The sequence below is a fragment of the Mauremys mutica genome, chromosome 10 (assembly GCF_020497125.1).
Source record: "Mauremys mutica isolate MM-2020 ecotype Southern chromosome 10, ASM2049712v1, whole genome shotgun sequence".
Classification (NCBI taxonomy): domain Eukaryota; kingdom Metazoa; phylum Chordata; order Testudines; family Geoemydidae; genus Mauremys; species Mauremys mutica.
Genome location: NC_059081.1, coordinates 10,543,969 through 10,556,176, shown reverse-complemented (window position 1 = coordinate 10,556,176; position 12,208 = coordinate 10,543,969). Strand labels below are relative to the sequence as shown.

The window sequence follows — 12,208 nt, the reverse complement described above, 5'->3', positions numbered from 1 at the left end:
AGGCTGGTTGTTCTGTAGTATTTACAATCCATCACATTGTTCTTTTGAGGGATTTGAATACACAGTGAGGTTGTAAAATCTTCTGGTAATTATGTCTCAAACATATTCTTCATTATCTCTGATAGGGCTTTCAAGTCTTCATCTCCTATGCTTTTGAACAATTCAGCTGGTATTCCATCACAACCTAGTGCTTTTCCGTTCAAAAGTCTTCTTATTAAGGCCATGATTTCCTCATCCATTATTGGTAGGTGCGATAGGGCTAATGGTTCTGCAGGAGAAATAGGACCTGCCTGGCCCTTGATGGCCTGAGAGGCTATATCTGGGAGCAATCAAATGATCCAGGTGGTGCTCCTTTAGCTAATTAGAATTGGAACCGCTGAGTTAGGAGGCTGCTAGAATAGTGAAAGAGGAAATTGCCGTAGGGAAAGAGAGCTCTCTTCAGGTAAGACTGTCAGATGCTGTAGGAGGGGGGAACAAGCCCTGAAGGAGGGGTAGGGTCAACAGTAAGATCCCCAAGAGATGGCTCAGAATCCCTGGCTGAGGAAGACAGTGGGAGACTCCTGTCAGTAAGTCCAGGAAGAAGGTTGGTGTCTGCCCCTAGAGGGGAGAGGCCTACAGTCTGAGCTGGTTCCTGGGAAGGGACTAGGAAGAGGAAAAGGGTGCTGGTGAAGAGAAGGAGAGACCCTGAAAAGAGACTAGCGCTCTAAGGAGGAGTAACAGAACAAGAGACTGAACCCCAGTGTGGGCAAGGGCCCAGCAGGTGAGTCTGAGAGACAAGAGGGAAGAAGATGATGACTTGAGTATCTGAAACTGAAGCTTTGGCCTATCTCTCTATGTTAGCTTATTGGTTACTGATAAATAAAGTCTGTCTGGATAAGGGAATCTTGGAGTCAAAATCTGATATGAGAGGTATTTATATAGCTAGAAGGAGAAACTGAGGCACAGCACATGGGTTTGTGACAGTGGAGTTACTTGATTGATCTATAGTTTAGATTTTTCAGGTTTATCATCACCATATAGTTCCTGGGGATATTCTCACCATCTCCCATTCTTGTTTTTAGGGTCTGTCAAATATTGTCCATTTTTGTTCTTAAGGGTCATATTGATCACCTTTCTTCTGTTATTAAAGTCTCGTATCTTGTGACACATCTCACTTTGTTCTCTTTATCTAACTGTTTAACTTGTTTGCATTTCTCATTCAGACTTTGTAAATCTGCCTTTATTCTTTACAGTTTTATTTAGTCTTCGGTATTCCTCTTTTTCTGTTGTTGGTCTTTGTGCTTTTATTTTTCTTCTTTCTTCCACACTTTCAGCTGTTATCCATGGGTTTTTCTTAGCTAACAACTTCTTCCACACACATTTATCTGTTGTTCATTTACCCACCACTTAAATGCTGCCACTTTCCATAACAGAATGTGGAAGACATTTAGTGGTGCACAGCAATATTTCTAACTGTGTAAGGCAGAAAGTGAAGAGGAATATTGTTATGGGAGGAGCCAACAGGCAGCACTGTTATATCTATCTATCTATCTATCTACATGTCTTACAAATTCTTTCTCTTAGCATGCGAGCAAACTTTTAGTCTTTGAAGAAAAGCTGTAGTGGTCTTATGTGGGAAGTGTGGCAGATGGCAGTTTGCTCTCCAAATATAAAGAATAAGGTTGAGAAGTTCTTGGGACAGAGCAGCTTCCTAGCGAACTGGACGTTGGTGTGTGGGTTGAAACGTGTGGAATAGGAGATTGCATGCATTCTGTCAGTGACGGTCTCTGTTCCAAGACTGGTGTATGTGTGTAAATAAAGCAGCTGGGTCACTGACATCCAGTATTCCCCTGTTGCTTGGCAGAAGTGTAATACTATTATTAGAAATAGAAGACTGGTGTCAGTAGAAGCAGCAGAAATGTATTATCTGGTTGAAATAGCAAAGGAAATTTGGCACCAACTCTTATGAGAAGCGCCTTGGAATCTTCAATGTTATAAATGCTCAGGACCTGTTTTGCACATCATCCAAAAGGTTGTTTGATTCAGGCAGCCTATTGCACAGTACATCTGTTTAACAGACCTATTAAACCTAAATCAAAGGTTAGAAAGAAATTCTAATGAGTTCTTTGTATGCGAGTCAACTGAACTGGCATCACTTTCCCTAACCACTGGTTCCTCTTGGATTCCTTTCGGCTGGTGATTGGTGCAGCCCACATCTGTCTTTCTGCCCACCATCTTTCTGATTATCTAGGTATTTAGTTTAGTAGGTCCATAACTCCCATTGCTGTGGTATGTGGTTCCAAATGGAGACTGAAGCCCTGTATTTATCCAAATGTGACCCTTCTGCCAGATGGAGCCGGCAGCAACCAGGGCCGGGCTCAATATCTAAGGGTTCCTTTCCAACAATACAACACAGAACCAGCTTGAGCCCCCCCACAATAACCTGGGAAAATTACACACCACCCGTAGGCACCTCTGAGAGGCAACACTTCCCCACTAGCAAACACAGAGCCTGAGCGTAGAAAAGAAACTTTTAATGAACGGAGGGAAGCCACCCAACATTAATTAGGGAAAAAGCCACAAGCAGGATTCATAATCATAAAACTGTGAGCAGGACACCCACCCCAGAGTGCGTGGGCCTGTGCCTTCTGCCTCATGTTCTTGAGTTCGACAACCAAAGGTTCTTTTCCTGTGCCCCTCTCTGCTCCCTCCCCATACACCTCTCACAGCGGTTGTCCTTGGTCAGTGAGGACCCAGGGCTCAGAGGTGCATCTGTGTGAATTCACCTCCCACCCCGGGAGGAAGGCAGCTAGCTTGATCCACCATCTGAGCACTTGTGCTGGCTGCCTTGCCAGCCACTCGTCACTCCCACTGGCCACCCTTCTGCTACCACCTGCCTCTCTGCTGTGATCTCTGCAGCTCAGTCTCTCAGTGATTGTCACTGCTTAGTGATTTTTAGCTCTTAGCAGTCTGGGGAGATACATGATCCCACCACAAGTGATTTCAGCTCTGACTGATCATTTAAAATAACAAAAAGGCTCCCAATGAAGCCTATTTAGCTCTATCTTTGAACAGTGGGGAGCAATAGGTTAAACCAGACTCACTGCTTGGTTGAGACACCTGTCCCTACCCCTCTTGCTTTCACAGGGGTCTGGGATTCGAGCCTCTGGCTCAATGAGTTTCTTTCAGCTGAGGGTGACCCCCTCATTTGGGACAGGTTAAGCACAATTCTGCTCCCCTTTATGATGGGGATAACAACGCTGATCACATTTCACTACCCCTGCATTCAAAAGTGATGTGAAACCCAACTCCAACCAAAGCTGATCACCTGTAGCTACACAGCTCCCATCTGCTAGATACCTAAGCAGAATAGGTGTGTTAATGTAAATACAGTTTGCTCCTGAAGTCTCTCCCCCTCCCCAACTAGCTGTCAGAGGAGAGTTCATTCAGACCCTGCTTACACACAGGACAATGTAACAGCAGTCTGAACTACCCCATACTGTTCCACTAATGTCCCCACCACTCCTTATTTGGGGCGGATCCAGGGATCACTAGAAGTGACTTTAGGCACAAGTTAGATAGGCAACCTTTGAAAGAACCATATGTGATGGGATTGCCAAGATGATTTCCATTGCACGAACATGCAACCTGGCTGGGAATCCCCTGCATTCTGGGAACCCATCCCTAGAACAAGAGCTACAGAAGGAAGCTAGTTGGCTAGTAGACAATTTTTTCAGGCAGGCAGGAAGGGTTGGGTTGGAGATGAAAACATGGCTGGGCAGAGACCTACAAAAGTCAAAAAGAAGGAAAACAAGTTTTAACTTAAGAGTGAAAGGGGCTAGTACAAACATTTCTTTACCCCAAGGACACCCACGGCAGATGCTGTTAATTTCCATGTCCACTTGCATCCTTGCCCATTCGATTCTTGGCCACTCTTCTGAGACTGACAACGAGAAGGAAGGCAGTGGTTCCAGTGGTGGTGTATGTGGTGAACTGGCAACTGCCCTTTAGGAAATGGAGTCAGCCCACCCCCCGCCCCCAACCAAGTAAGTCATCAAACAGCCGTCACCTAGTAGCAACTTCCACTCACTGCCAAACTAGTTCACTTTCAGACTGATAACCGAGCGCTGAAAGAGGTAAGTACACAATTGACCTGACCCATCCAGTCCTCCATTCTCACTTGGGTTCCCAAGCTCTTTATGACAGCACGACTTTCTCCTTTGACTCTTTTATGTCGAAAATTGTTACATCTCCTAATGCTTTATATCATTGTCACCAGCAATATTTCAGGCAATGCAAAAGTAACCTTAATATGACAAGTATCAGAGGGGTAGCCGTGTTACTGCTTAATATGACAGTTTGCTGAGGTAGGTCAGCACCGGGCAGGATATGCTGCCATTGCTGCAGAAAGGGCTAGAATCCTGGTGTGTTGTTGCTTTTGTGATAGCGGTGCTTTTAAAAAAAAATCACAGTGAAAAGAAAAGAAGAAATACTCTCAGGAATAGTGGGGGAAAAAAGAATGAAAAGCTTTGTACAAGATGTGTTATTCCAAACAGCAATTCAGAAAGATTATACAAAAAATCCAGTTTGGCAATTTCTTGATGACTATAATTCTCACACACACACAGTGAAATATCACAGAGAACATTCATGTGGTTCCTGCAGTTTTTCTTTCTCAACTGAATAATCTGTACTGTGTTTTCCTTTTTCTTCTGCATGAGAAGAATGGTCTGTCAGCAACTGGGACATGGGCAGTCAGGTTTTGTGGTTGGAGCAGACATCTGTAGCCAGGAGTCAGAACCCAGGGTCAGAAGCAGGATCAGATGCCAGAGTGAAGGTGTAACCCTAAGAGCACCCCAGTGACAGATGGCAAGGGACTCCCTGATATGTAGTAGTGAGTTTCAGCTGACTTTACCAGCCCAGTATACCCCAATTTACTGCCATAATCTGCATGTAAATGGGTATCATATGTAAATTGGTGACACACTAGGGATTAATATCTTTGGGAAATGTATGTATTAACACTGAGGATACTCACTAATGGATACTCACTAATATTATACTTTAAGTCTGTGACCCACCAAAGGGAAAGAAACAGGTTTTCTCCCAGACAGGAAGGAAGGCAGCTATCTACCTGGCATCCTGACCCAGTATGACTCTGGTTACCAACTCATGGTTCTGATCTCAAGTTTGTCTCCTGCTTCTGATCCCCTGTTATCCTGAATGTGGACTCTGGCTGTGATCACTAGATCTGGCTGCCCATGACTCAAGCCATGACAGATAATATAGTTTTGGTGGACAGGCGGCTTGATCTAAGGTTCTGGGCAGAAAGACACACCTTGTCCCCTACAGCCTGGTGGTCTTGGTCCACACTGTACTGTATAATTTATTTTTTTTTGGTGGACTACAAGAGGGCAGGTGGGAGGCTAAATCCATGCTGGCTGGTCCTGAGGCGCTCATGGGCACGTCTGGGTGGAAGTGGGGGTGAAAGCCATAGTTTGCAAAGAATGGGCTCTCTTGGGTCAAGATATGGATTGCGTTACTAAATGCAAATTCGGCATAGCACAGCAAGGGAAGTCAGTCATCCTGGTGCTGGCTCATAAAACCATGAAGATATACTGCTCCCAGATTTGATGGACCCATTCCGTGTGCTCATTAGTCTATGGGTGACAGGCAGATCAGGTGAGGGACTTGATGCCAAGGAGTCTGAGAAATTCCCACCAGAATCAGGAGATGAACTAGGGACCCCAGTCCAATACAATGCCTGTCAGTAACCTGTGGTAGCAGAAGGCATTTTCCAGGCAGTATTCAGTCAGGCATTCATCAATCTTGAGGCATAGGCCAACTAAGGCATCCAGGTCGGATGGGGATTTCACCCATGCCAGTTCATCTTTAATATCATGGTTTAGGCCAAACTGGAACTGTTAATACTGGGTGGCCTTGTTCCACTCAGTGTCTACTACCAAGGATCAGAACTTCACTGCATATTCAGCAACTGGCTAGCGTCCCTGCCACAATACCTGAAGTGTGGCTTTGGTCATTTGCTCGCAACTTGGGTCATTGAAGATCACTGCCATAGCTCAAACGAAGTCTTCACATTGTTCCAGAAGTAGGTTTGATTTTCCCTGGAGCAGAGATGCCCAAGCCAGGGCCTCCCCGGGAAGCAGGCTGATAATTGGTCCTACTCAAGCTTGGTCAGTGGGGTACAACTGTAGGCATAGCAGAAATAGGAGCCAAACCTGATCTAGGAACCCATCGAATTTGTCAGGCAGTGGGAGTTTGGGCTTATGGGGCTGGGGACTGGAGATGAAGACGGTGCAGTTGGAGCTTGCAGGACTGCATTCTGTGCCTGCAGGGGGCAACCTCGGCCTGCAAGCTCTATAAGGCGCCCACTATCTCCATCAGAGAGAGACTGGGTTTTGTAGGATTCATGTTTGCTGCATCAGCTCTAATGCCCTTATTGTTTGTGTTCTGGGCTGCTCAAGCTGTCGGTAACCAGGACATGGGTGGTTGTACCTAGTGGCTGCAGCAGAGTAGAACATGCATAACTAGCCTGGAGTCAGAGTCCAGGGTCAGAACCAGAGTCAGAGTCCAGAGCCAAGGGTCACAGCCGGAGTCAGGAGACTCTGAGCCCAGGCTCAGAACTAGGTTACCTGGAGTCAGGCAAGGCAGGTGGAGGGCAGGGTCAAACCTTGGAACAAAGCAGGAGACAGGCTGGGAACAAGTATGCACAGGAGCTACTGCAGCCATGGGCAAAAACTGTGAGCAGCCACTGAACTGCTGCTGGGCTTACAAGCTGGTCTCCTGACTCTTCCAACCACTCAGGCAATGTAGCCAATGGGGTAGCCTATTACAGGCCACCTGTGCTTGTTAGGTTGCCTGGAGACTGGGTCTGCTGCAGGACCTGCTCCCAGACTGGCTAGCTGAGGCCTTGACTCCTGACATTGTCGTTACCCAGTGCTATTGTCCTGTAAGTATCTGTCTGAAGTCAAAATCACACATTGTCTCTCACCAGGACAGAACTTCATAGCGGTATCTATCTAATCAGTCTAGCTGTGCATTTCTAATGAACTCGTCACTGTGGGATCTTGGGGCACTGCTATCTAGTATTGCAGGCTCCATGCTGTGTCCGTTTGGCATTATTGTCCATTTTTGATTTGGTGGCAAGTTGCGGTGTAGCATCGTGCTGTTTGCCTGTCCAGAATATCAAGACATAGCACTTGTAAAAGGCTTTTCAAAACACTTTATAGACATTAGCTAATTCACCGCTCTGAGGAAGGAAGTATGATTGTTTCCAGATCACAGGTCAGAATCAGGAGGCAAAAAGGTTAAATGATTTGCCATAGGCCATAAAGTGAGATGATCAGAGTGGGAATTAGATATTGTCGCCAAGGTCTCTGCTCAGACCACTCGCCACTACCGATCTATCTATCTCAAGCATTTGTAATGGACCTATACAAGTGCACAACACCTATACAAATACAAGTGTGCAAGTGCTTAATACACAAATAGTGTAACATTGCAAATGAATGTAAAGGACTGTGCACGCCACCATTCCTAGGTTTTACCACTTTACTTGAGCACTTTAGTTATTGTCTTTTTAACCTGCACAAGTTTCTTGTGGCCTTCACTTTCAGCCCAGGTAAAAGGAGTCCCCCCTCTAGTAGGCTAGAGAGGATATCAGTGTGGCTAGGAATAGATGCCACCTGTTAGCAAGCCAAGGGTGCAAGAAAGTTTTTTGCTATGTTATCAGTGAATCCAGGAGCAGTGATGACTGTGCTAGTACCCCAAGGCTTTGCATTGCCTGGATAAAATGAGGGCAGATGTCCTTACTGAAGGGTTTGGTCACTGTCTTACTACCAGCATCACCTCTTTCTCCTAGATTCAGCTTGACCAGCTGCTTTTTATCCATGGGCTTCAGTTTCACAGGCGCTGTGACATCTGTGTGACAGCACTGATTGCCTCTGCTGGAAGGAGATACATACAAGAGCTGGTGGTTGTCCATGTATTGACAGTATTGTGTAGCCCTTCGCTCCTCGTGACCTTTTCAAGAGGTCTCCTGTGCATGATGGAAAAGAAGAGACAGGATTGACCCCTTCAGGACTCTATGGGCAAGTGCCATTGGAGGATGAGGAACAGCTATACAGAGCTACTCTTCGAGATCTGTTTGAAGGGAGTGACCGAAGTCATTTTTTTGCTCCTGCTAGGTCCCCAGCACCCGATATTGAGAGCTACAGACAGATCTATTATTATGAGCATCCTGCTAACAAATGCTGTAAGAGATTGTAATCACACCAATAGAAATTGTTTAAGGGTGCAGGCTGGATCTAAAGGATTGAGAGCAAACTTTCCTATTTTATCAGTTTCCCCATATTTTTAAACCTGGAAAAAAGATCAGGTCACAGGCCTGATACCCCTGATTTATTCACTGAAGTCAATGGGTGTGGAACGAAGGCAAAGCAGGGGAGAGTTTGATCCATCTGTAGGGTGTGCTATGTGTAGGGTGACCAGACGGCAAATGTGAAAAATTGGGATGGGGGTGGGGGGGTAATAGGAACCTATATAAGAAAAAGACCCAAACATGGGGACTGTCCCTATAAAATCAGGATACTTGGTCACCCTAGCTATGTGCACCTATGCACATCTGATGCTTTCTTTTTCTGCATACTACACCTTTACATTTCTAAGGACTTTAAGGACAGCCCTTTCATGCAGCACAAGGGAGACATGCACTGTGTTTTTTTCACAGAAACTTTACTTCAGTACTTTGTTGTTACTGTTTCCCTCAGCCTAAAATCAAAGTAATTTTCGACTATAGGTCGAGCAGTCTTTGTATGTGTGTGTGTGTGGGGGGGGGATAACAGTAGGAATCTCAGGGGTCAGTTTAAAAGTTTAGTACAGATATTTTTCAAATATTTATTCTCAAAAATTTTCCATTAGTTTTTATTGTTTTCTTTAAGTCTCAGGTCTGAGCTCCCCTTAACATTAAAGTGGCCCTACTGTTAGTAATATTATAGTCTCTTTCCTCAAGTCTCCAAAGGCAGGTATAATATGTTCATGTGTAATATAAACACCATCTGTAGTTTGAGCGAGTATGGGCCCTTGCTGTCATGTTGTAGATAATTTATGTCTTTCAGTCACCTGTTGAGAAAATTGCTTAAACAAGATTAAAACACCCACTGAAGTACAGAGACTGAGGCATTTCCTATTGGATGTTTCATAAGCATTTATTAACAGACAAGTCTGTTTTCTAGTGATTTGCAGAAGCATTAAAAATGTTTTAAGGTAGTTTTACTTTAATGCATCATCAAGGCTGGGTGGAAAGCTGATCTAAGAGCTCTGTGTAAGCCCGAAAGCTTGTCTCTTTCACCAACAGAAATTGGTCCAAAAAAAGATATTATCTCCTCTCCCCTTTGTCTGTTGATCTAATGGGTAGGCACTGGAATGAGACTCAGGAGCTCTGCATTCAATTTCTGTCTCAGCCACAAAGCTCCTGCAACCATGACCTTAGGCAAGACTTAATCTATGTCGTGCCTCAGTTCCCCATCCGTAAAATGGGGACAGCAGTTTGCTTCTTCACAGTGTGGGAGTGAGGATGAAATCCATTAATGATTGTGAAAGAACTCAGATATAATGGTGATGGGGGCCATATAGGACGTGTCTATACTGCAGCTGGACATGGCAGCTCGGGCTCTGAAGCCAATAGGGTGGTGAGCTTGAGAATATTGAAGCACCGTTTACACAAGCTATTTTTAGAGTGCTAGCAGGAGTCTGTGGACCTGGGCTGGGAGGCTCATTCATAGATTCTACAGAAAAAAAAATAAGGGGTGCTCAGCTCCCACTAGGAACAGCTGTTCAGCTTGTCCACCAATCAGCTGTTTGGCAGCGGCCAGGAGGCACTCGGGGGGCGGGGGGGAAGAATGGTGGGCAGGCAGGGGGGCCTTGCGGGAGGTGCAGGGGTGGGAAGAGACAGAGCAAGAGTGGGGCCTCGGGGAAAGGGGCAGAGTTGGGGTGGGGCTTTGGGGCAGAGCAGGGGTGGGGCCTCGGGGAAGAGCAGGGGCACCCACTGAGACAAATAAGTCAGAGCCTGTGTTTTCAGGCTGCACTGGGAGGAGAACCAGGGCCAGGTAAAGCCAAACTGAAGATAAAGCCCAGCTAGGCAGAGCTTGAATAAAGTCAAGAAGTTGAGGCAGGAGGTGGGTGCAGTCGGGAGCTCTGCAGTCACTCCCCCGAGAGGAAGGGAGTTGGCAAGAGACAAGGAGGAGTTCTAGGGGTAAAATAAACCCTGAGATCCTGTCCCAGACTACCGAGTCTGGCCGGAAGCTGAGAGGGGGGCAGTAGCCACTGAAAGCGGGGGAAGCTTGGGCTGGTAAACCCAGACATGGGCCAGGAGATAGAGAAGTGAAGTAGGAAGGAAACAGCAACCGGGTTTGGGATACAATAGATCACGGTTGCTAGGCATAGGGTTCCTGCGCTGGAACCCAGAGTAGTGGACAGGCCCAGGTTCCCCCCACCAGCCACTGGGGAAGTGGTACTAGACCTGGAGTTGAACTGGAAGACTGCCTGGCCCTGTATATGGGATGGAGTCGCCTGTGGGACTTTGGCACCTTGGAGGGGGAGGACTGAATTGTGACTTGGCCAGAGGGCTGAGTCCTGAAGAGGGAGCACCCTGAGTCCCAGAGGGGCGGGCGCTACGGTGCAAGCAACTGACAGAAAGGGGCACCAGACCCAATGAAAGCTCTTCAGGCCCAACCACAAGGAGGTGCCCCCAATAGTGACTGTTCCCCATTACACCCACATAAGTTAGCTTTATGCACATGAATGGTGGCATTAGAGTCAATGGGGCTATTCATGTGAGTAAAGTTATTCACACCTGTATGTGTTTGCTTGATCGGGCTTATATGTAACACACACAGTATATAAAACACAGCCAGACCTCAGTTGGTGTAAATTGACATCTCTCTACTGACTTCAGTCCTCAGTGGAGCTGTGAGGATTTAAACTGGCTGACGATCTGTCCCCCCGTGTACAAAATGATCACAAATGGAAATGTTATTTGAGCCTCTAAAAATGCAAACTAATTTAATCTTTCAGCACATTGAGCTCAATATAGTTCCACTCAGATAATTTGTTCATGTATATCTACTCCAAGCAATACATATTATAGATGCATACACAGTACTTCTCCCTCTCTTTCTCCGCATGTGTGCATAGATAGAATGTATCTCTATATATATTAGATAATTTGTTTTTCCTATGACTCAGTCACAATTATTCTTGTATGTTTAATTTTTCCCTATTTTTTCAGGGTTTTTTTTTTACATTCATTTGTATGATTCAAATACAGACTGTCCAGACTTACTACCAGCAGCCACAATTAAACACATGACTGCAATCATTGGTTATAGAATGCAATAAGAACACTTTAATGGAAGAGGGATTTTCCTTTTAAAGGACCTTTTCTTGCAGGGATCATTACTCATAGCCATATAAAAAGCATGGCAGAGATACCTTAAACAAATTATGATCAGGTCTGCTGGCTTTCTGCAATTCCACTGCCAGCGTAGCAATTTAGTAACTCAGCAAGGAATTTACAAGGTCCTGAGAATTCATGCACACATTGCAAAACCCTAATAAATAATAATAGGAGATATATTTATCTCATAGAACTGGAAGGGACCCTGAATGGTCATTGAGTCCAGCCCCCTTCCTTCACTAGCAGGACCAAGTACTGATTTTTGCCCCAGATCCTTAAGTGGCCTCCTCAAGGATTGAGCTCATAACCCTGGGTTTAGCAGGCCAATGCTCAAACCACTGAGCTATCTTCCCCCCCCCCCAAACTCAGGGAAACACCACTGGGACTGCTGTGGAGGAGCATGTACAGGGACAGGAGATTGCAAAAAGAACAAGGGAATAAGGTCAAGCTCCCAAGCCCACTGAAGTCCACAGAAAGACTCCCATTGATTTCAGAGAGCTTTGGATCAGGCCCTAAATGTGTGGGAATGAAGTCAATAGAGGAAGAAGGGAGAGGAATGGGAAGCCAACAGGGAATCCATGCAGGAGACAGAAGGAAGAAATCGGAGTGGGATGGGACATAGCAATAAGTGGGAGGGAGGCAGGAGGGAGTGGATATAGAAGCCTTTGGGGCATTTATGAAGAGAAAGAATGAGAGGTAGTGAGTAATCCAGCTAGGAGCCTGTGCGGGCAGGCAGCATTGGGGATTGATGGC

At 45.8% G+C, this 12,208-nt stretch overlaps 1 long non-coding RNA gene across 1 annotated transcript in view; it reads left to right on the top strand.

The window, feature by feature from the left end:
* The first annotated feature begins 442 nt into the window (after positions 1–442).
* The window catches only part of LOC123378858, a 28,164-nt gene continuing 16,398 nt past the window's right edge, over positions 443–12,208 (top strand). The window contains exon 1 of the long non-coding RNA XR_006582767.1: positions 443–760. This is a non-coding gene — a long non-coding RNA (uncharacterized LOC123378858). The remainder of the gene's footprint in view (positions 761–12,208) is intronic.